Source organism: Molothrus aeneus, chromosome 3, assembly GCF_037042795.1.
Source record: "Molothrus aeneus isolate 106 chromosome 3, BPBGC_Maene_1.0, whole genome shotgun sequence".
Lineage (NCBI taxonomy): Eukaryota > Metazoa > Chordata > Aves > Passeriformes > Icteridae > Molothrus > Molothrus aeneus.
Window position 1 is genome coordinate 10,198,196 of NC_089648.1, and position 26,381 is coordinate 10,224,576.

Here is a 26,381-nt window from a genome sequence, read left to right on the forward strand (position 1 = left end):
TTAGCCGGGCTTATTAAAGTAGGTTTTGTTTCAAGGGAATGCTGTATTTCAGCAGCTGGAATTCCTTTTACTCTATTAAGTAAACTACAGGGAGTTTCGTAAGGCAGTGCAACTTACTCACACTGGGAAAATTAGGAATGCATGCATTAGTGATAGCTAAATGTTTCATTGCTAACAGTGGAATTAAAAAGACCTCCATGCTATTTTAGTATTACCAATATGCAGCAAATCTGCTGTGAGATGTGATCTGTCCTCCTAAAAACCAGGAACTTGGAGAATGGTGAACTGCCCAAGGTCATGTCAAGACAGAGCTGGAAATAAAATCCAGGTCTCTTGATTGCCTGTGCAGAGATATATGTTAAAACAATTACCATCTGCATATCTGCCTGAATAATTGATTGCTTAATTCAGTATCTGAACTAAAGAATGGAGTGGGGAAGAATGGAGGAATTACCTTGTGTTGACCTAATATATAATAATGTTATTCCTGCAACAAAGTATTTCCTTTTGAGCAGATGGAAGTATTTTGCCTGAGCTAAAATGAAATGCAATGTTTCATTTATTTATTTTTAATTGAACAAGCTGGCCCTTAATTCACTATGCCTCAAGTTGCCTCCAATTAAAAAAAAAAAAAGACACATTCAGACTTCTGCAGCAATTCTCCTTCACAACTCAAATTTTTCAGCCTTAATTCTTAGTGGGGTTCAGTCTGAACTCACAACTTTTTTCATTCACAGCACTTTCCAGATAATAAATACCTGGCCTGACTAAGAGCATCTTGCTCTGGTGTTAATAACCCTGGGTGGCAGGCACTGGTGTAAAAACACCTTGACACCTGCACCACTTCTGGCAATTACTCTGCATAGTGAAAGTAGTCAGAAAGTCTGGCTGTGTTTTTCCTGCTGTGTTTTCAAGAGGATCCCCAATACTGCAGAGCAGGAGCATCCTATTCCAACCCCCCATTTCAAACTGGGGAGATTGAGCCATGAGGAGCAATTCTTACTCTAAGAGCTTCCAAAAGAGAAGATGGAAGTCTCTCCCATGAATACCAACATCACAGCATCCCCTGGCCCTCTTTCTTTGCCTGCTGGCTGAATCCTGTGCCTCTCCTTGGACCTAAAGTCCCTGTTTAACTTGTGACACAGACAGGAGCACCCAAATGTGGATGCAGGACTGGCCCTGCCAACTCTCTCCAGCCTCATTCCTGATGGGCAGCCAAGCCCCCAGAGCCCAGTTCTTGCACACACCCTGCTCCTCTGCCTCTGCTTGCTTTCCCACCCTGCAGGCAGGGAGCAAAGCAGGGCAGGACACTGCCTCACACTCTCTCTGCATGTAAAACCCCCAGTGCTGTGCTCCAGGCTGGGCTTGAGGTATTCCTGAAGCACAGATGGGAAATAAAGAGCTGACACAACAGGAAGACAGTGTGCTGGTGCAGATTCAGTGCAAAATGGAAGTTTCTGTCCTTCCTGCCCCAAGCAAAGCACTCCAGGGCTGTAAGTCACTTTGCTAGAAAAACACTGCAAAATTACTGGAGTCAGTTCATCTGGGCAAGGATGATTAGAGTAAACAGATGCTTCTGGGGCCATAAAATCAGCTGTGCTCCATAAGACAGAAAAATTGCAGAGCCAGGACTATACCATGGGACAAAAGCCTTACAGAGTAAGTGATTTAGCCATGGCAAGAGTGGTAGCTGCAGGCACACAGGGCAGGCAGGGGAAAATGAAGCAGCAGCATCAGTGGGGCATAGTTTGACCTTTACAGACCTTTATTAACCCTACACTCACCCCTCCCTGCAGAAACAAAAATGGAAATGAGTCATGCTGATGCCTATTGGAGTCAGGGCATTGTCTGAACATGAAGAAAAGCCCTGTCCTCTTTGTTCTCTGGGAGGAGAAGGGATATAGGACCTCAGGGACTTGTGTATGGGAGGCACAGACTTTGGGCTGGCAGCATATCCACATCACAACCTTGCCTCCATGATTTTGTGAACCACATGCAGCTCACATGTTGAGGAAGAGAGGAGATTGTTTTCCTGCAAAGAGCACAGGGATAGGAGCTGGAAGCTGGGTGGGTGACATGGGGACATCACCCACTGGGAGAGGACTGGATAAGTCATTGCATGTGGGGGGCAGCTGCTGTGGGAGATGTCCTGAAGCAGCACACTGAGCACAGCTGCCCTGCAGCACCTGCCACCAGGCTGGATGCCTTTCCTAGGTCCTTTCTCTAGAAGCTGAACTGTTTGATTATGTCCCATCCCTGGAAGTTTTCTGGTTGGATGGGTCCTGAGCAGCCTGAGCTAGTGGAATGCATCCCTGTCCATGGCAGGGGGTTTGGAACTACTTAACCTTAGTATCCCTTGCAACCCAAACCATTTTATGATTCTGTCCTTTAGCAAATACCATTTTAGAGTTCTTTGTTCTGCCTGGGGATTTTTAAGGTGTCTGAGCAGTCAATCAAAGCACACAAACCCCATCAAAATTCAGCCAGAATTATGCCAACTTGGTGTGAACAGTCAGTTCATTCTTCTCGTGCCTCTGTCAAGCCTCAAAGCATAAGGACAGAAATGCAGCACAGATTTGGAGAGTTATTGATAAATGAGGGGACTTTGCAAATTCAGGTTTTATAGGGACACACATGCACATACACATCCATAGGGATGCCAGGTATAAAACTGGCACTGCTAAAGGCATGCATGGACTCACACCACTCATGCACTGCACCACTGTTTCAAAATGCAGTCTTTGCTTGTGCAGTGAAAACAACCAGTTTGTCACTCTTGTGATTTTACAGCACCAAAATTGAAATTACAAAATCTTTTGATTCTCAGGTGCTACAGGTTAGAGCAGCCCCACGTGAATCCTCAGGGTCACAGGCATCTACATCTGAAGAGGAACATTTTGCTGTGACCCTATTATTCAAAGTAGTTTCCAGCTTTTTTTTTGCCAGAGAAAGGGCACTCAGAAACAACTGACATGATATCTGGAGGATGTGTATTCAGACACTTACACACAGCCACTCTTCATGTTTGTCAAAGCAAAGCCAATGAACACGCTGAGTATTTTTCTCCTGTGCGCACCTCTGCAGTTATTTTTCCTTTTTTTTTCCCACAATTGAACTGTACAAACCATAACCTGTAAAAATTTGAGTCTCCAAAGTGAAGATGACAAAATTTGGGCTCTTAATAACCACATATGTAATCTGCAATCTTAACAGCCACATGGACAGTATTAAATAACTCTACTAGAAGCATTTTAAAGGTGTCTGCAGATATGAATTTGCTGTAGAGAGAAAAAAAGATAAAAAACCTTATCCAAACACATTGCACATTTTCTCTAATACTGTCCTCAGAAGAAAAAGCATTTTAAACCCTGAGAGCATCCTTCCTCAAGTTAAATGTGTTGTGGTGGTGCCTGTGTACACCAGTACTGCATTACATCTGCATTTGTATAAGGAAGAGCCCTCCTCTGTGTGTGAGATTTATTCCAGAGTGTGTGGCACCAGTGGTGTGAGACATCTGCCTGCCCAGCTAATGAGAGGAGACTTCATTTAATTCCTACAAATGAGTTTATCCTACCCTGGCACGATCTCTAGTTACCAAAACTGCCAATAAAATGTCACCTTGCCCAGTAAAATCAGTCTTTGTCTTAGGAGCAAGGTAATTTGAAATTAATACAGACCATCAACTTGCAGCTACTTTAAAGATGACAGTTAATTAACTATAATTAAAACTAAGTCATTTAAATACATGAATGTAGGAAAGTGTATTCTCTGTTCTGACTGCTTTTTAGGATACACAAATATCCCCCTCAATCTGCCAGTTAATGCATCATCTTGAGTTTAAGACCATCAAAGCATCTTTTAATTGTTGCTAATGCTCTGTTTACACCAGATTAATATCTAATTAACTGTAATTTGAATATTTAATCTATCTGCAAAGTTTAGATGATTTTTTTTTTTTTTTATTCTATCAGAGGCTACAGCTTCCCTCCGGTGATTTTAAAGGCACAGTTCAACAGATTGCTCTCTGGAGCAACTCCTGCCACTCCTGCTCCCTGTTCTGCCCAGGCTGGGGGGCGTTTATGCCCCACCACCACAGCCAGTCCCACACAGACCCTTGCACCTCTCCCCCTGCAGCACGCTCCTGGCTGGGGAGTGCTACCCATCCTGCTCCAGGAAGGCTCCTACTCCTGGAGTGTCAGTTCCAGAAAGGTCTCAGTGCGCTGCCAGCCTCTTCCCACGGAAGAACTGACCCCCTGCGGGATGCTTTAGTGGTACCCGGGTACCCCACCCAGAAGGACGTGGCAGGCACGGGGGACTCCCCCAATGTCACCCCACTGCCACCGATAGCGGGGACCACTGCTGCCTCCTTGCTTCAACCATCCCTTTCCCCAACTTAGCTCTCACTGCTCTCAAACTAGACCATGGGAAGGCAAAGAAATTCAGTCCGGCGCCTCTCCGGAGCAGGATAGCGAGGGGAGCGGGCAGCTGCGGCCGCCAGGAGCTCAGCACCTCCGGAGCTCTGCCTGCCCCCGGCTGGGGCTCTGCCCCCGCAGACCCCTGCACAACCCCTCTCCCCCTTCCCTGGGCTGGCAGGGCGGACGGGAGCCGGGAGGAAAAGCTGCCACAGTGCGCTAGGTGGGATTCCTCTCGGGGAAGAGGAGGGAAGGGAAAAGGAGAACCCCGCGCGCACTTTCCCTTCCAATGTTCCCAATCTCGCCGCGCACTGGAAAAGCCTCTTCTCATTCCAGACCCCGCCGGGCAAGACCGGGCATGGTAATTTGGGCTTTCCGCAGGGCATCGGGGAAGCACCTCTGCGGGCGGCCCCGCTCAGCCCCCGCGCTTCCCTGCGCTCCCCCGGAGTCCCTCGGCCGCGGCGGCTGCGGGAGCCGCGGTGCCCCCGCCTCCGCTCCGCGCTCCGGAGGATGCTCCGGGGGATGGATGCTCCGGGGATGCGGCGGAGCGGGCGTTTGGCGCATGGCTGCCCGGAGGGGATGGGACAGGCTGGGCTGGGGGGTCACTCACCTCCCTGCAAGGTGACCCGCGGCGCGGTGCTCCCGGAGGGGCGGCTCAGCGCCCGGGCGCTCCGCCCGGCAGCATCCCCGCGGCGGGGGCGGCGGCGGGGACCGGGCCCGGGGGATGCTCAGCGCCGGCGGAGAAGGGGCTGCGCCGCCTGCACCGCCTCGGCGGCACTGTGGGCTCGGGAGGAGGAGGAGGAAAAGGAGGAGGGAGGGAGAGAGAGAGAGAGAGAGAGAGGCAGGCGGAGGGAGAGAGGCAGGAGGAGAAGGAGCCCTGCGCGGCAGCGCGGCCAACTTTCCTTCTGCAGCGCAGCAGGAGCAGCCTCCCATCCCTCGGTGTGTAACCCCCGCCCCGGGTGAGTATGGCAAAGCCCTCCCCTCTCCGACCCCCCTCTGCTCCCTCTCCTCCTCCTCTCCAGGCCTTTTTCCCTTCCATTCTCCTCTGTTCCCCGCACACCCGGGCTCAGCGAACCCTGGCGGGCACCGCTCCTCTCGCCCCAGCCCGGCTGCCGAGGGACTCCGGCACTGCTCCCCCAGCCACCAGGGCACTGCCAGCACCCCGGCACAGCTCCCCAGGACCATGGAGAAGCTCCAGCAGCTCTGGAGAACTTTAAATGTTTGTGTTTTATTTTTATAGCGTAATGCCGAGCGCGCTGCGCTGCGTCCCACGGCATCGAGGGGTGTTCCCCGCTCTCCTAACAATCCTGCGTGACAGGGGTAAGCCGTGCTCATCCACTCCTCTTTCCATCCCCAACAGCCCTGCTAGCCAAGTCATTTGCCTAAAAGCTTCTCTGTCACCACTTCTTTCTAGATGCTTCAACATCCACGGCTCAAAACGCTGCTGGGAAATCACATGCTCCGTTTAGATCACTGCTTCCCTTTGCCTCTACAGGGACAGAGACACGAGGATGGAAAGCCCTGGTGCATTTTTGTTGCCTCCACCTCTCTGGGTTATGGGTTCTGCCTCTCACTGCTTGCTTATCATTTGTTATTCATAGTCCCCAAAGCAGGCATGCCAAATCTTTGCTGAAGGAGAATGTTCAAGATTCAAAGCATACGTTAACTCACTTGATCCCATCTTAGGGGTTTTCCCCAGCCCTGTTTTCTGCTATTCAACAAAATTTTATTGGTGTTCCAGACTCACTTGGTGTTTAGTATATCCTAGTGGTACTCACAGAAGATTTTTCTCTCCATCTAAATATCTGGTCCCCTGTTCATTCCTGAGTTATCTGGAGTTCAGGGAGGTTTTGTGTCTTAGAGAAAACAGTTTCTTCCATAATGTAATAGGCACTGGGAGACGATTCATACATAATCAGCAGAAAGAAATAGCCCCAAATTATGATCACGCTGATTCTCCAGAGTGTTTTTCACCTTTACTTTCTTGTGAATAGAAGTCTCTTAATCACCATCATTATGCCTTTACCAAGTAACACTTTTAGGCCTTTCCATCCTGCTTGTACAGGGACATAACTTTAAGGAGGGGTTGGCTTGCAGCCAAAGGTATTTCTGCTCCTACAGTGCAAATTCATCAGCCATCACTGCTACTGATTGGAGATACCAGCTGGTTTGGATGGATGGTGAATTCCTGCTGAAATTCATTTTTTAGGGACCAAATTTATTTGTGAAATAGGGGGAAATCCAAACAGATTTATTGGGATCTTTTTAAGAAAAAAAACTTCATTTATGCAGAATGGACGGGGGAAGGGATTTCTGGATCATCAAATCAAATCTTCTTGCTTCCAGGCAGTTTGTTTCCTTCTGACACTTCCAAAATAGGGTGTTTTTTTTTTTTTTTCCATAATGTTATCAAAGTGAGATTCAGTGACATCAGGGAAGTAATAATTTCCTCTGCATTTGCCTTTCTCCCTGAACCAAACTGAGCACATTCTTCCTTCAGTCTGGGAACACCATGGCACTTTGTGTCCATGAGGAAACCTGGACTCATTTGGTTTACTTGAATTTTTCAGCAGAACAAAGAAAATCTAAGTAGAGGAGCAAAATCACGATCCAACAATGACAGGGGTTGCAACCACGCTACAGACCAGGACATACTTCTCCCTTTCTTTTAGTTGGCCTCTTCTCTTGCCCAAAACCATCAAAGAATTTACCAATACACTAATTAACTCATAATAAACTAGTTTTAATTATGCCACTTTCCTATGGCACTACATTTGCCATAAATTGCCATAAATGATGACTGTGCCTGATTTGATTTTTATATTTGCAGCTCAGTGGTACCCTGCTGACTTTTGAAGAAAGTTCTTCAAATAGCAACAGAGAGGGGCCTGTGGTGGGGCAGGTGAACTGCAGCAGGCTCGTTTGTGATTTTGGTGGTTTCTCTTCAGGTGCAGCAGCATCACTGAGAGTCCTCCTCAATACCAGGTTGTGCAGTGCATCCTCAATGCATTGTGCCAGCACAGTTCACAGATTCTCATGGCAAGAAATTGGGGGGTTCATGTGTCTAGCAGTGGTAACTAACCCTTTCTTTTTGTTTCTAAAGGTGCTTTCCTCCACAGCTGATGGAGATGCAGGAAAGCTGCTGTGCAGGCAGAAGCACAAAGAGGAGCACAAAGAGATATTTGAAAGGGGCAAAGGTGGGGAGGAAGAAAGTGCACATCCCTGGGTCTGATTGCTGTTGGAGCAGGGCAGCCCATGATGGCTTGTGAGCATCTGTGGTCCTTCAGTGTCTGTCTGTGAGGAACTAGGGATTTGGGAGCCATCAAGGCAGGATGTCAAAAAGGAAATGCCACCTGGAAGCAGAAATGACCAGAGATGTACAAACAGCTTTTCTTACAAAATGCAGGTTTGTAGGAGGCAAAGAAGGGATGAGACTTTGCAGGCATAGGTCACTACAGCTTCAGGGAAATCATTTCACCATGAGTCACTGTGAGCAGGGCTGTTACAGGGGGAGTGCTGACCCAACAATTGGCCACTGCCTTCAGTGGAGGCACCCTGAGGAACAGCACTCAGTCCTGATCTTGGGTGCCCTGGGAGCTCTGCACCACAGCCTGGGAGAGCCCTTGGAGACAGAGCTGCTCTGAAAGCTCCAGGGCCAAACCAGTTGGGAACCAGCACAGAGTGAGAGCAGGAGAGAGTCCTGGTCTGGGAGCCACACACACAGTGCTGTGGGAACAGAGCTTTGTGGTAGGCAGCATTCCTGGATTCCAGAGAACCATTAACTGCTGCACCCACTGAGGTGCTGAAATGCTCTTGGGAGAGTCAGGTTTCACTGTGCTCCTCAGCTGCCCAAAGCCAGAGTCTGGGATGATATGATGCATGCTTGGGACACCACGAGTGAGACAGAGGAAAGGCAGAGCCTTGCAAGTGTGCTGGTGGTCTGTAGGAAGAGCAGCAGCACCACCTATCACCGGAGAGACAAGGAGAGAGGACACACCAGGTGCTGCTCCCCCTGCCTGTTCTCAGTACGAGACTGGAGCCCAGATTTTGGAGATCACCACAGAAGAACTTCCTCTTCATAGCAGAAGAACCCGGCTTAAATCTTTCACTGCACTCCTTCTGCTAAATCTTCCTGTGGTGCACAGCTAGCAGAAGGAGAGGGAGGGGATGGAAAGGTGAAGGTTTTGGAGAAGGGCTGAGAGCTGGAATTTACAGAATAAAAATAATGACCTTCAGGTCTACAATACCCAAAGAATTGGTCATCACTCAGAGGGCACAACTAGGCCCCAGGACCCTGTGCTCCAAGTTGTGCAGGGCTTTTGTCTCATGCTGTCAGTCAAAAATCCTGGCACCAGAATTATTGGTATGGTCTCAACCATATGTAGCTTGATTATAATTCAGAGTGATGGAACAGAGCAATCAGGAAGTAGCCCAAAATCTGTAATTTCTTCTTGCCAAAGGCAAAAAGAATCCAATCCATGTAATTGGATCCAACCCCAAAGGCGTAGCCAGGAGTGCTTTTAACTTTCTGAGAAAGAAAAATTGGTTAGCTGAAATGGCTGAGCTGTGTGGGTGCTGAGGTTCATGTTGATTTGTTTGCTGGTAGTTCTGAAACCAGAATAAAAATGAGAGTTTGGATTAAGCCAAGCTGAGCACGTTTTTTTCTTATTCTGTATTCACAGCAAATCGACAAGCAAAAGATACAATTTTTTGGCTGAGTGAATGATGTAGCTTAGCTCAAGATCAAATATTTCATTGCTTTGAACTCTTCTTTATAAACTGGATATGCATACTTACTTGCAACAGAGGAAAAATCTAAACACAATCACTGTCTGCCTAATTAAACCAGAAGTGGCTGCTAGATATCATCTGCCAGGAGGATGAAGGAGGTCTTTGCATCTGGTGCTAAATTAATTTGGAGGGACCTGTTAGGAAAAGTGGGACAGCACTAACCTTTTATGTATTCCAGTCTCTAGGAAGGGTTGTCTGTATCTCCTTTGCCTTAGACAAGTTGCTTGAATTCAGCCAAAGCAGTCCAGTTTCTCATTTGTCCAGGAGCTGGGAGACTCAGAGGCTCAGAAAAAAAAACCTGCACTGCCTTTCTTTTGCCATCTGTGCCTTGCCTCACTGCATACAGCCCTCGTTTTTGAACTTTTTGGGATTCTTCCAGGAAGCCTTACAGCAAGTTCTGGCAGCAATGCTTTCCTGTCCAAAAGGTGGCTCTTTGACCAGTATGGGCACCTCCAAGGGAGAGGGAACTGTGTCATTTTTGTGCTGCCTTGCACTGGCCTTTGGAGGTAGACAGGAAAGGCACAGCTTAGTGCTAATTGAGATGTGGCCATCTGTCAGACAGAAAACATGCCAAGGCCACCTTGTGACTTTTTTATGAAGGAAGGAACCAGCCACTGGTGAAATATTTATGTGCTACACACCTTGTGACTTTTTTATAAAAGAAGGAACCAGCCACTGGTGAAATATTTAGGTGCTGCAGACATCGAACCAAGTCAAATAACCAAATATCTGAGATGATAAAGTTCCTCTTGGATGTGATTAAGTATTGTAAATTCAGGCAACCCCAACGAGGAGAGAGAATGATGAGGAGGACTCCATCTTATCAGAAGGCTAATTAAATATTATATTATATCATATCATATTTATTATATTATACCATACTATACTAAAGAATACAGACAAGATACTTACTGAATACTAAAAAGATAATAATGAAAGCTTGTGACTCCTTCCAGAGTCCCGACACAGCTTGGCCCCAGTTGGCCAATGAATCAAAACAACTCACACTAGAGTTTAATCAAGAATCAGCTGTGGGTAAACAATCTCCAAACACATTCCACATGAGCACAACACAGGAGAAGCAAATGAGATAAGAATTGTTTTTATTTTTTCTGAGGCCTCTTGCTGCCTTTCAGCTTCCCAGGAGAAGAACCCTGGGAGAAGGAATCATGTTCAAAGAATGTGAATGCCACAATTAAGGATCTCCTGAGTTATCTAGCATCTCACCTTTAATGCCTTTTTATCCACGGTGAAACTGCTTTGTTGAAATCAGACACTTTTTTGGAGCTGATTGCCATGAAATTTGACCCATTATGGATTGCTCAGGCACCCAGTGTGTAAGAACCTGTGTACAAACACATTAAGAGACAGAACTTTCCCCAAAAATCTGATACATTTTCTAGCCAGGACAGTAAAAGCAGGAGTTGGAGGCATCCAGTCCTGTAGGAGATCTCAGACCTGGGTTTATATCTGGGCATGCTGATGGGTTAAATTAATTGCTGATGGGTAAAGTTAAATTAAATAGATTTCAGATCATCACATTGAGTTGGTTCATCCCCTTAAAGAAAGATTATTGGGCATGTGGAGAAGCCCTGGATCATCCAGGCAGTGCCAAGGGACTCAGCACAAGTCATCTGTGGGAGATGCAACACCCTGGGACAGCAGCTGGAAGCAGGAGGATGCTGAGCTGAGTCTTCCCGTGTGATTCCCACCTTGGCAATTATGATTTCAGGAGAATGCCAGGCTCTTTTCTGGCTGCCTGCAGCCTACACGGTGTGGGTGAAGCCCCACAGCTTAGAAGCCTGAGCAGCAGCTGTGCACAAAGGACATGATGGGCTCCAAATTCTCCATCATCCTTCAGATTCAAACTAGACAGTGCCTGTCCTGTAACATTAGAAAAATGCTTTGGTGTTGGCAAAACCAAAAGAAAATTTCTTTTTCTTTCTGCACTAACAGGCTGTGAAAATAAAGAGGAGTCTGGTACCCAAGGGATTTGGGATTTGGGATCGGGATTGGGATCAGGGATCCAGGGAGGCAGGGGTTTGGAAAACGGGAATTTTGGGGAAATCAGGAATTTTGGTGTTCCTGAAGTGCCCCTGCACCATCCTCAATGGGATCCAATCTGGTGCCCACGGGGTCGGGAAAAGAGATTTGGGATTCGGGATCAGGGATTGGGAATGGGATCAGGGATCCAGGGAGGGAGGGGTTTGATCCCTGGGAGTGAGGAATTTGGGAAATTTTGGCATTCCTGAAGTGCCCCCAAACCATCCTCAACAAGATCAAGTTTGGTACCAGTGGGGTTGGGATTTGGGATTTGGGATTTGGGATTTGGGATTTGGGATCTGGGATTAGAGATTCGGGATTTGGGGTCTGAGATTTGGGATTTGGGAATTGGGATCTGGGATCAGGGATCTGGGGAGGGAGGGGTTGGATCCCTGGGAATCAGGAACTTGGGGAATTTTGGCATTCCTGAACTGCCCCCACACCATCCTCAACAAGATGGAGTCTGGTACTGAAATTGGGATCAGGAATTGGGATCCAGCATCGGGATTGGGATTTGGGATTTGGGATTTGTGTTTGGGAATGGGATCAGGGATCCCAGGAGGGAAGGGTTGGGAGAACAGAAATTTTGGGGAAATCAGATTTTCACTTCCAGCCTCCTGCTGCATCTCCCCGGATAAGGACGCATTCCCCCTGCTCCTCAGGATGCCTGACAAGAGCCTGCAGACCTGTTAAGGCATGGAGGCAGTTTTAGGGCCTGGCCTCAGCATTGTCTACCTGGACAGACCATGGAAAACCACTGGGCACAGCAAGAGAGGGTCCTGAACCTGAGAGAGAACAAGAGCGAGAAGCTGAGGAAAGTTCCAGACAGCTCCATGAGAACCAGTCAGATTTCCCAGGTGGGGAGGGGAAAGATCCTGATATGAAAATATGTGGAAGGGCAAAGGTGAGGAGACAGGCCAGAAGAATAGGACATCATGGCTTGTAAGGAGTGTAGCCAAGGAGAAATGGCTTAAATACTCTTCAGTGGCCCCACAACATTTCACCAGATCCGCTAAAAGAATTAATCCATCTGGCTGAAAAATACCTAGCTGCCAGGAATGCTCACTGAATTAACTGATTGAATTGCAGAGGGGAACATAAATTTATTTCTCTTATTAATTTCCCTGTGCTTACCTGTCTTTTATATTTGATGAGTGGGGTTTTTTTTCACATGGAGTAACTTCTTAAGAGAGAGGACAGGTTTTTCCCAAAGCAGATGTCCTAACAAATACCCCAGAGGTACGCTGCAGATTCTCTGCATGTCCTGTGTGATGCAGAAAGCTTAGGAGCTCATGTTCCTAGTGCCTTAGCTCCCAAGATGACATCCTGCTCTGACTATGGAGAGTTTTGAGGCAGGCATGCTCCTCTTGTCCTAACCTTAGCAGAACTTCCAGGCTCAGAGCACCAGGGCATGGGTTGGGATGAGTACAGGAAAGCTCCTCAGCAAGTCTGGAGCCTCAAAGACCCTTATCATTCCAGGGAAATAATTATTTTTTTTTTAAGATGATCTTGAAAAAAAAGGCAGCTTTTTGTCTCTTGTCCTTCATGGGAAGAGGTCTGGATCCCAAACTCCTTTTCCTTTTCACCTTACTCCTCAGTCCCAAAAATCTAGATTTTTTTTTCCTTACAATGAAGGGATCACCTACAGCCTGTGATTCTCTGCTGGTCTCTTTGTATATCACAATATATATTTGCATATATAGCAGAATTTTGAGATGTCTACTCAGGAAAGAGATCTGCAGTGGAAAAGGAAGACATTTTCCATGTAGAGACAATACTAAAGGTGCTCAGGGACATGTCAGGGCTCTGGTGTTCAAGAAAAATCTCCCAATTGAAATCAGTCAAGGGTTGTGCTTCCAAATTAATTGCATGCTTCTGTCCTTAGCATCTGGGCATGGAATCAAAACTGATGAGCCAACAAAGCAGCACTGAGCTGCTCCTGAGAGCAGTCACCATCAATAACGAGTAATACTGGGAGAAACACTCTTTGAAATTCAAATCACAAGGGGCATCATTTAAAAGGGAATGCAGGGGGAGCAGGAATACCATGCACCATACATTAATTGTCATGCATGTGACAAAATCTTCAGTGTTGCTGTTACTTAGCATCATAAAATTTATTCCCAGATTATGAATACCATAGCAGGGATGAAATAATTAAACTGGCAGCCCATTTCCTCCAAACTGGAGGCCAGGCCTTCAGCTGGTGTAAATCAGAGCAGCCACACTGCAGAGACTTGGTTTTACAACCAGTTGGGAAACAGAGCCATTTATCCTACAAAGGGAGAGCTGGAAAAGAGCACAAACCCTTCATCACTCCATGTTGTCCCTTCTGCCCCAGAGGGAGGGTAAGCAAGCAGGGCTGAAGTCACTGCTCACCTGGAACCTCTCCCAGAGCACACTGCAAACGATCTGGAAACGGCTCCCAGTGGATTTCATGAATTAAATTTGGAAGGTTAAATATTTAATAATATGCTAGTGGTTTCTTCCAAATTGGCACACCCTGTATCCTATTCATTTTATACCCAAACCTACCAGAAATACTCACAGATCTGTTATGGCAGAAATGCTGTATTATGTGGGCAGGAAAAAAGCTGGTTTAGAGTTCATCACCCTATCCTCCCCTTTCAATCCCTCTAGCTTTCTGCCTGCCTTCCTGGCCACACTTGGAGACATTCCTTTAGTGTCACCCAAATTCTTAATCTCCTGTGGCATCCCAAAATTCCAGAGGTACCAGACATTCATCATCTTATTGTATGGTTACCCAAAATATGTACATCATGGTCAACACCACCTCCTCCAGGTTAACTTCTTTGTTGTTTTTTGGGGGGTTTTTCATTCTTTTTTTTTTTTTTTTTTCATTTCTAGGATAGAGTTTTACACTCTTCATTAGTCAAGGCAGAGTTTTACAGGCACCATCTGGCCCTGAATTCTTCCATTAAAATTGCTTTTCAGCAGAAATTCTTTGAGGTTTTGGGGAGTTTTGTGGTTTTGTTCTCTCTTTCTTTCTTTTCAGCAGGTCTTTGTTCTCAATGGGAGCTTTGGTGGCTTCCAAAATGAAAATTTAACTTTTCTCCAAAGTGTTTAGGTGTTGTAAGTCCTCATTTTTTCATTTATAGAAAACTGCAGTGTTTAAGGGCGTGTTTTGTTTTGGGGCATATTTTTGGAAGAAATATCACAACTTCTGATTAAGAACCTCTCCATATTTCACAGCTCTTTCCACATTCCACAGTGGGCTATCCAATTAAAGCTACTTTGGATGGATAACCCCATACTTTTGAAGTCCAAATATCTGTATTTTTGGTGCTAGACCATTGCCAATATTTTTCTTCTTCTACTGACAAAATATCCTTATGTTACACCAGTTTTTATGGGTGTCTTGGAAATTTTTCTTTGCTTGATTAGTACAGATTTTCTCTTTCACAATAACTTGTCTCCTTTTTAAATGCCTCTTACCTGCAAGCAATTAGTCTGCCAGCTTTACCCACCTCTTGCAATCTACCTGTTCTATAAATTACTGGAATCACTGGGGCAGGAACCCTCCTCTTTCTTACATTTCTGTGTAACACTCACAAGGGAGGCAGAGAGAATCTAAGACTTGGGATTTACAACAGCCACTGCACTTCATAATTAATGAATGATCATAATTTTGAAAAAGTGGCTTTTCCCTCCTTTTTTCAGTCCAAAAATTTCATTTTCTCCAGGGAGATGGAGAGCAGGGTCCCACTGGGAAATTGTCTACTGATCACCAAGAGGAAAACCTACAGCAAATGATGCTGAGCATATAAAATGCAGGAATCAGTCCAGGCTGCTCAAGATAGTTGACAAGGCAGAGCTACTGGACCTGGATTGCCATGTCCAGCACAGTTCTGACCTCAGAGATGGTCAGTCAAAGCTTTGTCACCTCCAACCAGTGGAATTTCCAGCTACAACATGGCTATAGAGAAGGCAAGGAAGGAGATGTTTGCCTTTTGTGTAAATCAGCTTCAGCTGGGGTGAACAGGCATGGCCGATGTGATTAGACTGAAATTCATTAGGTAAAACCCTAAGGATCCTATGGCCCATGACCTTGTCCTAACTCTGCTTTTTCAAAAGTGTAAAACACATGAACAGTTGGATCTACACTTAACAGAAACAGAAGTGTGCCTATAATCTCAGTTTTTCATATGCCAGAAGACTTGGGTGCAGGCTGCAGGGGCTGTGATTTCAGGTGGTTTAGTAAGGGTTTATGTTTGGTCCATTTGTTCTTCTCTGTTTGAACACATCTTCTCTCATCATTATCACTGCTTCGTATTTTTGTGGATGAAGCTAAGGAGTTTCACTGGAATAATTCTCTGGGATGCACTGAAACTCTAATGTCTCATTTTTAGGGCCAGTTAAAGAGGTGTTTAACAGGGATGAGAAAGTATTCAAGCACCTTGGGAGAATCCTGAGGAGATTGTTGTCTTTCATCCCTGAAATCTGAACCTTCAAGGAAAATGTTCACTGCAGAGCAAATTTAAAGCCTGCTGAGGTGCTTTGATGGAGTGTGTGCCTTGGCCTTTCTCCTCCCACCACTGCTTTGCTGCTAGACAATGTTGTGCCTTGGCTTTTTCAAACACAGATTTTCCAAGTGTCTCAAGCATCACCTGGAGTATTCTCCTAAAATCACTCCTAACACTCCTGTCTTGGTAGGACACAATAATTCTCCCATTGAAGGATCACGAAATTCTCTAATTCCCTTGGATTTGGGGGTCTGCACTTGGCTCCACAAGGACCCTTGAGCATAGTTTTGCTCCAAATGTAGTCGTTGGGGAAGACTGTTGGGTTCCTCTCCAGCCTAACCCAGTCCTCTGGCATCTCAGTCTCAAAGCAAACTTCACCAAGGGAAGTAAGTTAATTTTTAACTGCATGTTTCAGCATTTCCAGCTCTTGGCTGAAGCCAGAATTTCAAAGAACCATAGAATCACAGAATAGCTGGTCTCTGAAGGGACCCATAAAGGCCATCTAGTCCAACCCCCTGCAGTAAGCAGAGGCATCTTCCACCAGACCAGGTTGCTCAGAGCCCCATCCAACCTGACCTCAAAAGTTTTCATGGATAGGGCATTTATCACCTCTCTGAGCAACATGTTCCAGTTGTTCAACACTTTCACCATCAAAAACTTCTTCCTTATGCCTAATCAGAATCTGTCTTCTTTTAGGGCAGATTTCTTCAGAGCTTTGTATCTCCTAAGGGAGAATAAAAATCACCTCAATGACAGCACAGGCTTGATATGGAGAGGCTTCAGAGGAGCCTCAGCTCCAGCTGAGATGCTGCCCATGGACACCAGAGGTAAAGGCATTATTCCAGGAATGAATCTGGCCCCTGAGCAGACTGTAGGATGCTGGCACCAACCCGCTCCAGGCTGGGAGATGGTTTCCACTGGGACACTGAGAGCTGTAGCCCCCAGCAAGAAGTGCAGGGCCCCAGAGAAGCAGTAGCTAGAGCACTGTAACCACAGTCACAGCAGTTTGTCAGAGCTGCAGACTTGTCCTCAGTGCTGGGTGAAGGTGAGCAGAAAGCTGAGCCTGAGGGTCCCTGGAGTTGGTTCAGCCCTGGCCAAGCATGGGAGGCTGTGCCAGAGCAGTTCCTTTGTCTCCCTCACCCTTCCCACAGGTCCATGTCTGTCCCAGCATGGATGCTGAGCAGGGGCAAGTGGAAGCACTCAGCCAAGCACTATTTTATGCTGCTGCCTGATTGATTTTAAGCTGTGCTTGCCTGGCAGCACCCCCAGGACCAGTTATGTAAGACTGGACGTGTTTGTTTGCTGCCTGCAAACCCCTCGTGTGCTGGTAACACCTCCAGAGCCTGCATTCAGAACTGGAGCTGCAGCCCTGCTTGGCTGACACTGCCAGCTCTGCCCTGCACCCCCAGGGCCCACGGGGGGACAGCAGTGTCCCTGTCCCCAGCAGAGACACCGTGATGAGCAGTGACCAAGTCTCAACTGCTCAGATGCCCTCCTTCCCCCCAAGGCTGGCTGGAGCAAGGGACATCTGTGTGTCCATACAGATGTGTGTGTCCATACTTGTGCTCGTGGCCTTTCAATGTCTCCTTGGGTGTTTCCCCACCCCAGGGAGCTGCTGCTCACTTGCTTTGCAAGGGGCAGGAACTCCACTCCACCAGGACTGGGTGAGATAAAGCATTTCAGGACTCCTCTTGGGATTGCAGAGACCTGCTGTTGCAGGAATCTTTAAAAGAATCCTTCACATGTGATGAGGAGTGTTTCAAGCCTGTTTGTACTCAAAATGATGTTCAGCTGGGGAAAAAGAAGGCCAGGTGGAGAAAGAACCTTCAAAGATCCCTTGTCAATACCACACAACTTCATTGTTTTAAGTTTTTCCTAATTATCTACAATAACACAGAAGGAGAGAGACAAACTGTGCAGCCCTGGTGAGATCAGTTGTTGTCTTGCCAGATTTTCAGAACAAGCCTCTGAGGAGTCTCAGAAAAGAGAAAGGATGGCACAGCAAACATGGCAGAGCTGCAAAACAGCAGCTTTGATGTGTGAGACGGGGAAAAGCTTCTTTTTTGGGGGGGAAAACAATTTTTTGTTGTACTTTTTATTGCACTTTTTCTTATTTTTGTTGCACTTTTAAAAATTGTTGTTGTTGTTGTTGTTGTTGTATTTTTTATTGCCCTATTTCACAGTCCATTCAAAAGGTGAAGAACCAGCCACTACAGCCAGCAGCATGGGCCAGCATCTCAGCTGCAGTGGATGACAGAGTTTGTCAATCACTCCTCAGGGTACAGCTGCTTGCTCTTCCCAGAATTCTGCCAGGAGAAGTGCCCTGGCCAGACAGAGATGTTGGCAGCCCTCAGCCCTTTGCTCAGCTGCAAGGAGGAAACAGCAGAGCTTTCCCAGCCCCTGCAGCAGCCTACAGAACCCTCTGTGCATTTCTTAGAGGCTTCACAGTCCCATCAGAGCTATGGAGCAACCTGGAGCTGCTGTGGGCAGTGGAAGTTTTGCTCCTGCCCTGCCCATCTGCCTTTTGTCATTACTTGTCGGGTTCGGCTGTCTGTCTCTGCCCCGACACGGGTAGGGTGGTTCTTGGGTGGCACGCGTTTTAAAGGATGAGTCTGGACTCTTCAGCTTTTCGGTCTTCAGGTTGTTTATTATTTCTTATCTACAAAATTTTCTGTCTGCCCAACAGAGGTCTGATCTGCAAGCAGTCACAGGCACTCTCTGACCACCCACGGGGCGGTCATGTCTTTTTATACTAATATCTACGTACATAATATTTACCTTTATTTCCCAATGCTTTTCACCCATGTTAGCAAGTGCACCTTCACCATAAACCAATCCCCAAATGCCAACATCACCACAGGAGATGGAGGACAAGAAGAAGGAAGAAGAAGGACAAGACACGCCCTGATCCCTCCATCTTGTCTCCATAACCCCCCTGTACCCAAAAACCTTAAAGTTTATATTTCACTTTCTAAATGTGTCTATTTTACACCTTTTACTCTAAAGTGATTCTCTTGTCCTCAAACTCTTGTTATTTCTGTGGATGGATCAAAATCAAGCCACCAGACACTCTTGGCAACATTCCAGGATTTTCGAGACCCCCAAGGGTTCTCCTGGCATCTCTGGACATTGGGAACAATGTGCTGAGATCCCACAATTACTGGCACGAAGAACTCCAAAGAACAGCTCTGTTTCCTGCTGCTGATGTGAGATGCTATTAATTTGGGCCATGCTGGAGCTGGAAGCTCCCTGGCACACGGTAAATTTGGAATGGGCTGTTATCTCTAAGGGGACCCTGACTGGGCAGCTGCAATCTGATGGCACTGCCTAAGGGGAGACGAGCAAGGGCCAACTCTTTCTCTTGGTGAGACAGCTTTGAGTGTTTAGAAGGTGATGAGGAGCATGGGGAGGCTTCTTAGACTTTTCTCAATAGCTCATTTCAGTAACTGAGACTCGTACTAGCTGCATGCTTAAGCAGACCATCAATCTCAGCTCTGTATGCCACCAAATTACTGGCAAAAGGGGAGAAGATGGGCTAGGCTTGAATAATAAATCTGCCCTAATCATCATATTAAGGGTTATCTTCATGGGACTGCTGTTATAAATCTGGTTATAAAAGAAGATACTAAATAAGGAGCATTAGGGGAAGTCTTATCCATGTCAGGAAGCATTTTCTGAGTTGTCTCAGTATGCAAAGAAAGGCTGGGTTAAATGTATCTGCTGAAACATTTCAGTAGGCAGAAAAGTCGTTTTCTGAGAACTCGAAAATTTTCCCACCCCATTTGTGTTCCTCTTTTATTTTTACTTCATATGCTGTGTTTAGCAATAAAGGTTTTTCAGTCAATTTATTTCCAAATCAGTTCTTTCTAACTTTTGCTCTTTGGGGGGGCTCAGTCTTTCAGCTCTCTTGGTCCCCATCTCGTGGCTGAGGGTCAAGGGACAGCAGAGTCTTCAGCACTTTTCTGGGAGGTGATTAACCCAATGCAAAAAAAAAAAAAAAAAAGAAATTTTAAAGTAAGAGGGACCCCAGAATAAAAAGAATTAACATTTAAACCTCCGAGTTGTACTGACTGGAAGATTGGGTGCTGCCTTCTGCTCCCCAGGGGCCACATTAGAGACCTGGCCATGTCCATCTCTGTGTGGTGGTCCAGTGAACAGAGCCCAAGGTGTCTCTTTGGGCCCTGCTGTCAGCCCAAAACCTGCTCTGAATTATCTTCCAGGTACACCAAGGTGGCTTTGGCTTGGGTGCCTCAGTACCAGCCTAGGAATGTTCTTCCAGCTCTTTTCCAACTCCTGGTCCTCCGACCCTCTGGAGTGACTTAGGGGAGAAATGAGGGAAAGCTATCAGCTTCATAAAGCTGTTCCCTTCACACTCAATTTTTGTGTTTTTTTTTTTTTTTTTGACATACACTGTTGGATTTTTGTATTAAGGGGTTTTGAAAAACTATTCACACACACACACACAACAACAACAAAAAAATCTGGAATAAAACCATCTCCAAAGAATGCATTTTGCATGCTTTCCACTAAGACAGCAGGGTTTGTACTTAGCTGCAGGACCTGTCTGGCATTGCCTCCAGCAGCATCTGCCCCAGGTAGATGCCTGGAGCAAGAGCTGCTGACTGACAGGAGACATGGAGAGGGTGCTGTGACTGCAGAGCTGTGGGTGGGGATGATGAGAGTCACCTCACAGAGGGGTCAAACAGATAAATATTCAAATTTTATTAATATTCTATTTGATTAGCAATCAAATAGATTAGCTGTTTCAATTGAGTATGAAGAGGCAACTTACTTTTTTTTTTAATATACTTTAGGCAATAGATATGCCAGAAAAAACCTGATGACATAAACTGGACTCATCCCAGAGGAATGGAAGGGGCAAAAGAGGTTTGCTGTGTTGTGGGGTGGAAGCAGTAAATACAGGGGCAAGTGGGATATGTCAGAGAAAAATCAGCAGAACATCATAAAGTAACACTCTTGGGAGGATTCTGGATAACAGGGAGTTTTATTTTGTCTATGTTTATTTGGAACTATAGTAAACAAGGTCCCTCTACAAAGATCCCTCATAATATCAAAAATGTTTTGACTCCTTAGCACAAAATTCCAGACACTTCCCCTTTTCATGGCTTTGAATATTCCCAAGCAACAGCATGAGGGATGGAAAGAGAATTCAGTGGGGCCAGGGCAGTACCATTTACCCTCTGGGCATGGCCATGGCTTAGTTATTGCCCTCTTGCCTTTATGAACATCTTTGCATCTGCTAAAATTGCTCAGAATTGCCCATTTTTTCTTACAATCCTGTGTGCCCCATGGGACAAGTTCTTCAAAAGGCAAAGGAAAGACCAAGGGTAAGCAGCATCCTGCCTTTTACCAAAACCTTTCTTTTTATGTGGGATTCTGGTATGTACCTTGTGACAGCGTTCACAGGGGTTTTCGAATGAGGGAAGAGATGAGAATATTGACTCCATGTTTCAGAAGGCTTGATTTATTATTTTATTATCTATATTACATTAAAACTATACTAAAAGAATAGAACAAAAAGTTCTCATCAGAAGCCTAGCTAAGAATAGGAAAGAATGAATAACAAAGGCAGCTGTCCCAGACTCTCTGTCCAAGCCAGCTGGGCTGTGATTGGCCATTAATGAGAAACAACCACATGAGACCAATCACAGATGCACCTGTTGCATTCCACAGCAGCAGATAACCATTGTTTACATTTTGTTCCTGAGGCCTCTCAGCTTCTCAGGAGGAAAAATCCTAAGGAAAGGATTTTCATAAAAAGATGTCTGTAACAGTACCTCCTGAACAGCACAGAATTAAACATCCCATCTTACAGGTTGGCTTTAATTTTAACTTAATTTACTTGTGATCCTACAGCTTATCTTTTATTTCCAATGCAGTGTGTCCTGAATGCATCAGTTTTATCAGTATGGCCTGCTCACACAACCCCACAGTCTGCTGATCATCTTTGCCCTGAAGAATTCCACATTCACAGCCTGTTTCTTGTGGCACCAATAAAAACCCCTCATCTTCCTTTCTCAGAAAAAGGATGATTTGTTTTCCACCTTATTCTTAAGAATTAAAGAAAAAAAAAAAAGAAAGAGACAAAGGGGGGAAAATACAAATTCTCCCTATGGCATTCTCTTTTTCCAGCAGTTCCACCACTGTGTGCTGTATTTGTTGTCCTTCTAATGTATCCCTGTAGCAGGATTTTGCTTCTCCACCAAAGTTTTGGCCTGTCAGCTCCCCACTGTTTATGCAGCTATCATTAAACGTTCCTGTCATATCCAAACCTTGTTTTTCTCTCTTCATCTTTGCCAGCTCTCTGTAACCCGCCCTCACCTCGGCTCAGGGCCATTAGCATACAGAGCACGGTGGCTGCTGTTGTTCTTCTCATTATTTCCATAATGGCTCAGGCCAGGGGAGAGAAGCAGCTTTAGGCACTGTGCAAATAACAGACAATCCCTGACAAAACCAGAAAGCTCTAGCGTTGTTCAAAATAATAGTGAAATCATCCCTGTGAGTATCCCCACTCTTCCTTTAAAATATTCATTTCTAGCCATTGGAAAGCGACTATTAAATGCAATGTGTTATCCTCCTGGTTTTTTGACAATGTCCTGGGTACAGAGACAAGGGGGTGGAGCTTTTAGCCCTGTCTATTCTATACCACACACTCTCCAGGAAGTGTTTTTATTTGTTTGGTGGTGAATACCCACCTTTTGTGGGTAAAAATCTAAATCTCTCTTTTCCACACTCTTTTATGAATATTCTTGTGGTTACTGGGATTTTTCAGCAAATTTGGGTTCTGACCTACAATTTGTCCCAGTGTTCCTCCATTATCAGAAGAGGCTGGGGGGAAAGGGGAGCAGCTTTGAGTGGGTTTAATTTCTCAGTTGGGTTTTAAACCAGCCCACAGAGCTGACTGTTGTACTCCTTCCTCATCACCTCAATTCCAGCTACTTTTAGTAATGCCATTGGAGCCACAGCAGGTGAATCCCCACAACTCTTCCCTTGCACTGTTCCCCTCTCTCCTTAATCCATTTGGGGGATTGTCCATATTGAGCCATCCTGGAGAAGTTTGGATTGACCACCGTGGCCTAGAGGAGCAAGATTTGGGGCCTTGGATGGTAGTGTAACATGGGGCTGGCACCCAGGACAGACCTACAGGATCAGTAATAAATCATGAAATAGGTGGTGGGAGCATGGCAGGGGGTGAAACTAGATGCTCTTTATGGTCCCTTCCAGCCCAGACCATTTTTTTACAGTGGTTCTATGATTTCTCAGTGTGGGGCTGGAGGACAGAAGAAGTAGAGGTGAGACCTCCCTGGTCCTCAGAGCTGCAGACACCAGAGCAGGATCTTGGACAGCAGGGATTTGCTCCCTCCATGCCCCCCACATCCCTGCTTCATCCTCCTTCTGCAACACATCAGCCACCCACAGAGCAGGCCAAAATAGTCCTAGGAGTCTTTTCCACCCTAAACAATTCTATGATTCTGTTTATTGTATGATAATGGACATCCAGGAAGGTCCTTAGTCTCTCCTTTCCCCTGGTAATAATTCTGGGAGGTTATTGCATTAAAGCTGTTTGAGTTTATTGTGTTGCAATTTAATATTTCTTTGAATAGGGATGGAAGAAAGGGAAGGACGCCATGGTCAGGGAACTTCAGGATGTGGAATTTTCAAAAACTGGGCTCTGTCCTTGGTTGAGGAAGTATTCTCTGACCAAGACAGCACTCTTCACATATTTAGGATGACAATAATATTTCTGGCTGGTAGAGGAACCCTTAATTGATCAATATATGGAAGACACTACATTAATGCAAAGTTATTGTCCCCAGAAAATAAAGCAAAGCTAAAAATAGCGCAGTACATTTTGACAGAGCTTTTGTTATTTTCTTTTTATGCTCAGTTCCTTCGAGTCTGTCTTTTTTCTTGTCAGGAAAGCTTAATTACCATTTTCACTTTCATTTCATTCCTGGGGCCAGGTTTTGGTGCTCTGTAGGCAGCCACTAATTGCTCAGTCCCCACATGAGATGAAGGCTTCTTGGTGCAAGGAGCACTGCAGGTATGGATGGAACAGACCCTGCTCTGGATGGAGGCAGGGAATTAGAAAACTCTTCATGGCAAAGCAGAGCTCTAGGATCCCAACCATAAAGAAAGGCAAAGGCTTGCTGAGGTAGCTTTCCTCACTTTTTAATGCTGTCAATTTGGACCCAAGCTCCTAAACTGCTTTGGTTTTCTATTGAAGCCATCCTGGGGTTGAAGAAGTGTCCTTAGGTCTGTGTCCCCAAGCTGCTGGATGCCCATTTCCACAGGTTCCCATTAGTGTGCCTAGCAGAGAGGCTGCATGGAGGCAGGGAAGAAGCTGAGTAAGGAAATTCAACCTCCAGGTGCTCCTCAGGGGAGCATTGTTGGAACCCAGGACATTCCTCTTGCCTTATCCTGGAGGACTCGAGACCCTGCCAAGGGGCTCGGAGACCTTGGCACAGAGCCCAAGACCCCTGTGCCTTTGATTTTGACCCATGGAAAAAACAATTACCAACCTTATATGAAGAATTACAAAAGTCAAGAGAGTTTAAGTAGAATAATAGTTAGTTTGTCACGCGGTGAAAAATAGATTTTTGGAGTTTTTAGAATGGGGGTTCAGGAGGCAAGATGGAGGAATCTGGGCATATCCAGTCTTTCTCCTTCTTCTTGGCCTCCATCTTCTGCTGTCTAGGTGGCACTTTTGGATTGGTTTAGAGTAGAAACTCACTGTCTAACATAAGTGATAGGTATTGGGAAATTATTGTAAATAATGTACATGTAGTTTTTAGTATAAAAAGACAACACTGCCTCTGAGGCAGTCAGTGTGCCTCAACCCAACCTGCCAGACAGACCTCGTCAAGCTGGAGAAAGAATGTTATAGACAACAACAAATAAACAACCTTGAGAACCAGAACAGAAGAATCCTGACTGCTCCTTTGGCTGCTGGGCTGGGGAAAGAGACTGGTACATCAGAGTCACTCTGACCAGCAGAGATTTTGAGAGAGCATGAGAGTGACCAGCTGTAGAGGGCAAACAAAAAACATCAAGTTCTTCATCCTGCCTCCCACTTTTTTTTTTTTTAAGTATATAAATATTATATAAAATTATCTCTAAATAAATTTTGTATAGTTAATACAAAAATTATACAGATAATTTTATCACATTTTTATAATGTTATGTGAATTTTGCCCACAAAGTTTCTGAATATCTGTGAAGGTTTCAGTGGCAGAGGAGGTATTTGGGGAACAGGACTGGAGGAGGAAGAGGAGGAACAGAAACAGGAGCAGGAAGAGCAGAAGGTCTACCCCTTCCTCCTGCCAGCCTGGTTTCCACGTTCCTTCTCACCAGATGGGCTGCAAGTGTGGGGCACACCTGGTACCTTGCCAACACTGCCTCTATCAGGAGCAGAGTCAGAAGCAAGGTAACAGGACTGAAATTTGAGGATGGACATGAGGCTTGGTCCCCTCTTCTGGCTGGGAGGGGAAGTCCAGCCTGATGGGTGGAGTTACCTGTTAAATCTGAAAAAGTAACGCTGGGAAGGAAGCCCAAGCTCTGTACCCTGGGTATCAGCGTTAACCCTTTCCCCTGTCATGGCCCATATTCCCAAGCAGCACCATGAGGGATGAAAAGAGAACTGAGTGGGGCCAGGGCAGTGCCATTTACCCTTTGGGCATGGCCTCTGCTTATTTACACAGTGCTGGGGGCTGCCAGGAGCATAAAGAGGGTGAGACTCAGCAGACAGCCTTTATTTCAGCATTTGAGACAATCTCTCCATGTTTGTTGCAGCAATCACCTCTTGACTTGGAAGCACCAAACAGCTTTGGCAAAGACCTGAGATCAGGGAGGTTTTGGGGGTGGGATGTGCCTTCCCTTCATTTTCTTGTCAGCATTGCCCCACGGCAGTGTTGGCAGTGGAAGCTGTGAGCAGTGGGATGAAGGAGCTGTCTCCATCTGGCAAACACCACCATTAACAATTGTTAACAATTTTAACAGCACCATGAACAATTATGCATAGGCTGACTGCTCTGTGCTGAAGAAGCTGTGTGGAGCGGGATTGTCTGCCTGTGGATTCCTCAGGTTTGAATCTCTGTGGCTGAGCACTGTTCTGCACACAGAAAGGCTGAAAACTTTGCTCCTTCCAAGCTCCTGCAACTGGTTTGGTGATAGGGGAGCATATCAATGCTGCCACCTGGTATTCCTGACACATCTGAGGGCTCATATTGCAGTACAAAACTCCCTGGGGAGGGAATGGATGAATGGGCAGATAAAAATGATCAAGGGATCTGTAATTCACATGTTTGAAGCAGGGTTCTCATTTTGCTCGCTTTGTTCTCTGCCAGGCATTTGTAAAGATAATTCTTTCTGAAAATGGAACCTCCTTTGACATTTCTGAAAGCTCCCACACTCAGAGCTTGCTCTGTTCCTTGGCTTTTAGAGGCAACCACAGCAACTACAAATGAATGAAACCCCACAGATCTTTAGCTCCCTCCAGCGACCAGAGCTTTAAACCTAAAACCCCTTTGGACTAGACATAAATGCTTTTGCCTTATCCCAAAATTGGCTTCTGCAAGAACAGAAGATGAAGTGTTTGTCCAAGCACTGGTGCCTCTTACAGTGATGATAT

The 26,381-nt window shown here is 45.9% G+C and overlaps 1 protein-coding gene and 1 long non-coding RNA gene across 3 annotated transcripts in view; one reads left to right on the plus strand and one right to left on the minus strand.

The window, feature by feature from the left end:
• The window catches only part of SYNDIG1 (synapse differentiation inducing 1), a 51,788-nt gene extending 46,433 nt beyond the window's left edge, over positions 1-5,355 (minus strand). The window contains exon 1 of the mRNA XM_066546245.1: positions 5,023-5,355. The gene's annotated coding sequence lies outside the window, so the exon portion shown is untranslated. The remainder of the gene's footprint in view (positions 1-5,022) is intronic.
• On the plus strand, positions 5,117-9,054 carry LOC136554366 (uncharacterized). 2 transcript variants are annotated; one of them, XR_010783317.1, is made up of 3 exons: positions 5,117-5,371; positions 5,653-5,732; positions 5,827-9,054. It is a non-coding gene; the product is annotated as an uncharacterized lncRNA (long non-coding RNA). The 2 variants fall into 2 exon arrangements; XR_010783316.1 differs by having other exon boundaries at positions 5,653-9,054.
• The last annotated feature ends 17,327 nt before the right edge of the window (positions 9,055-26,381 follow it).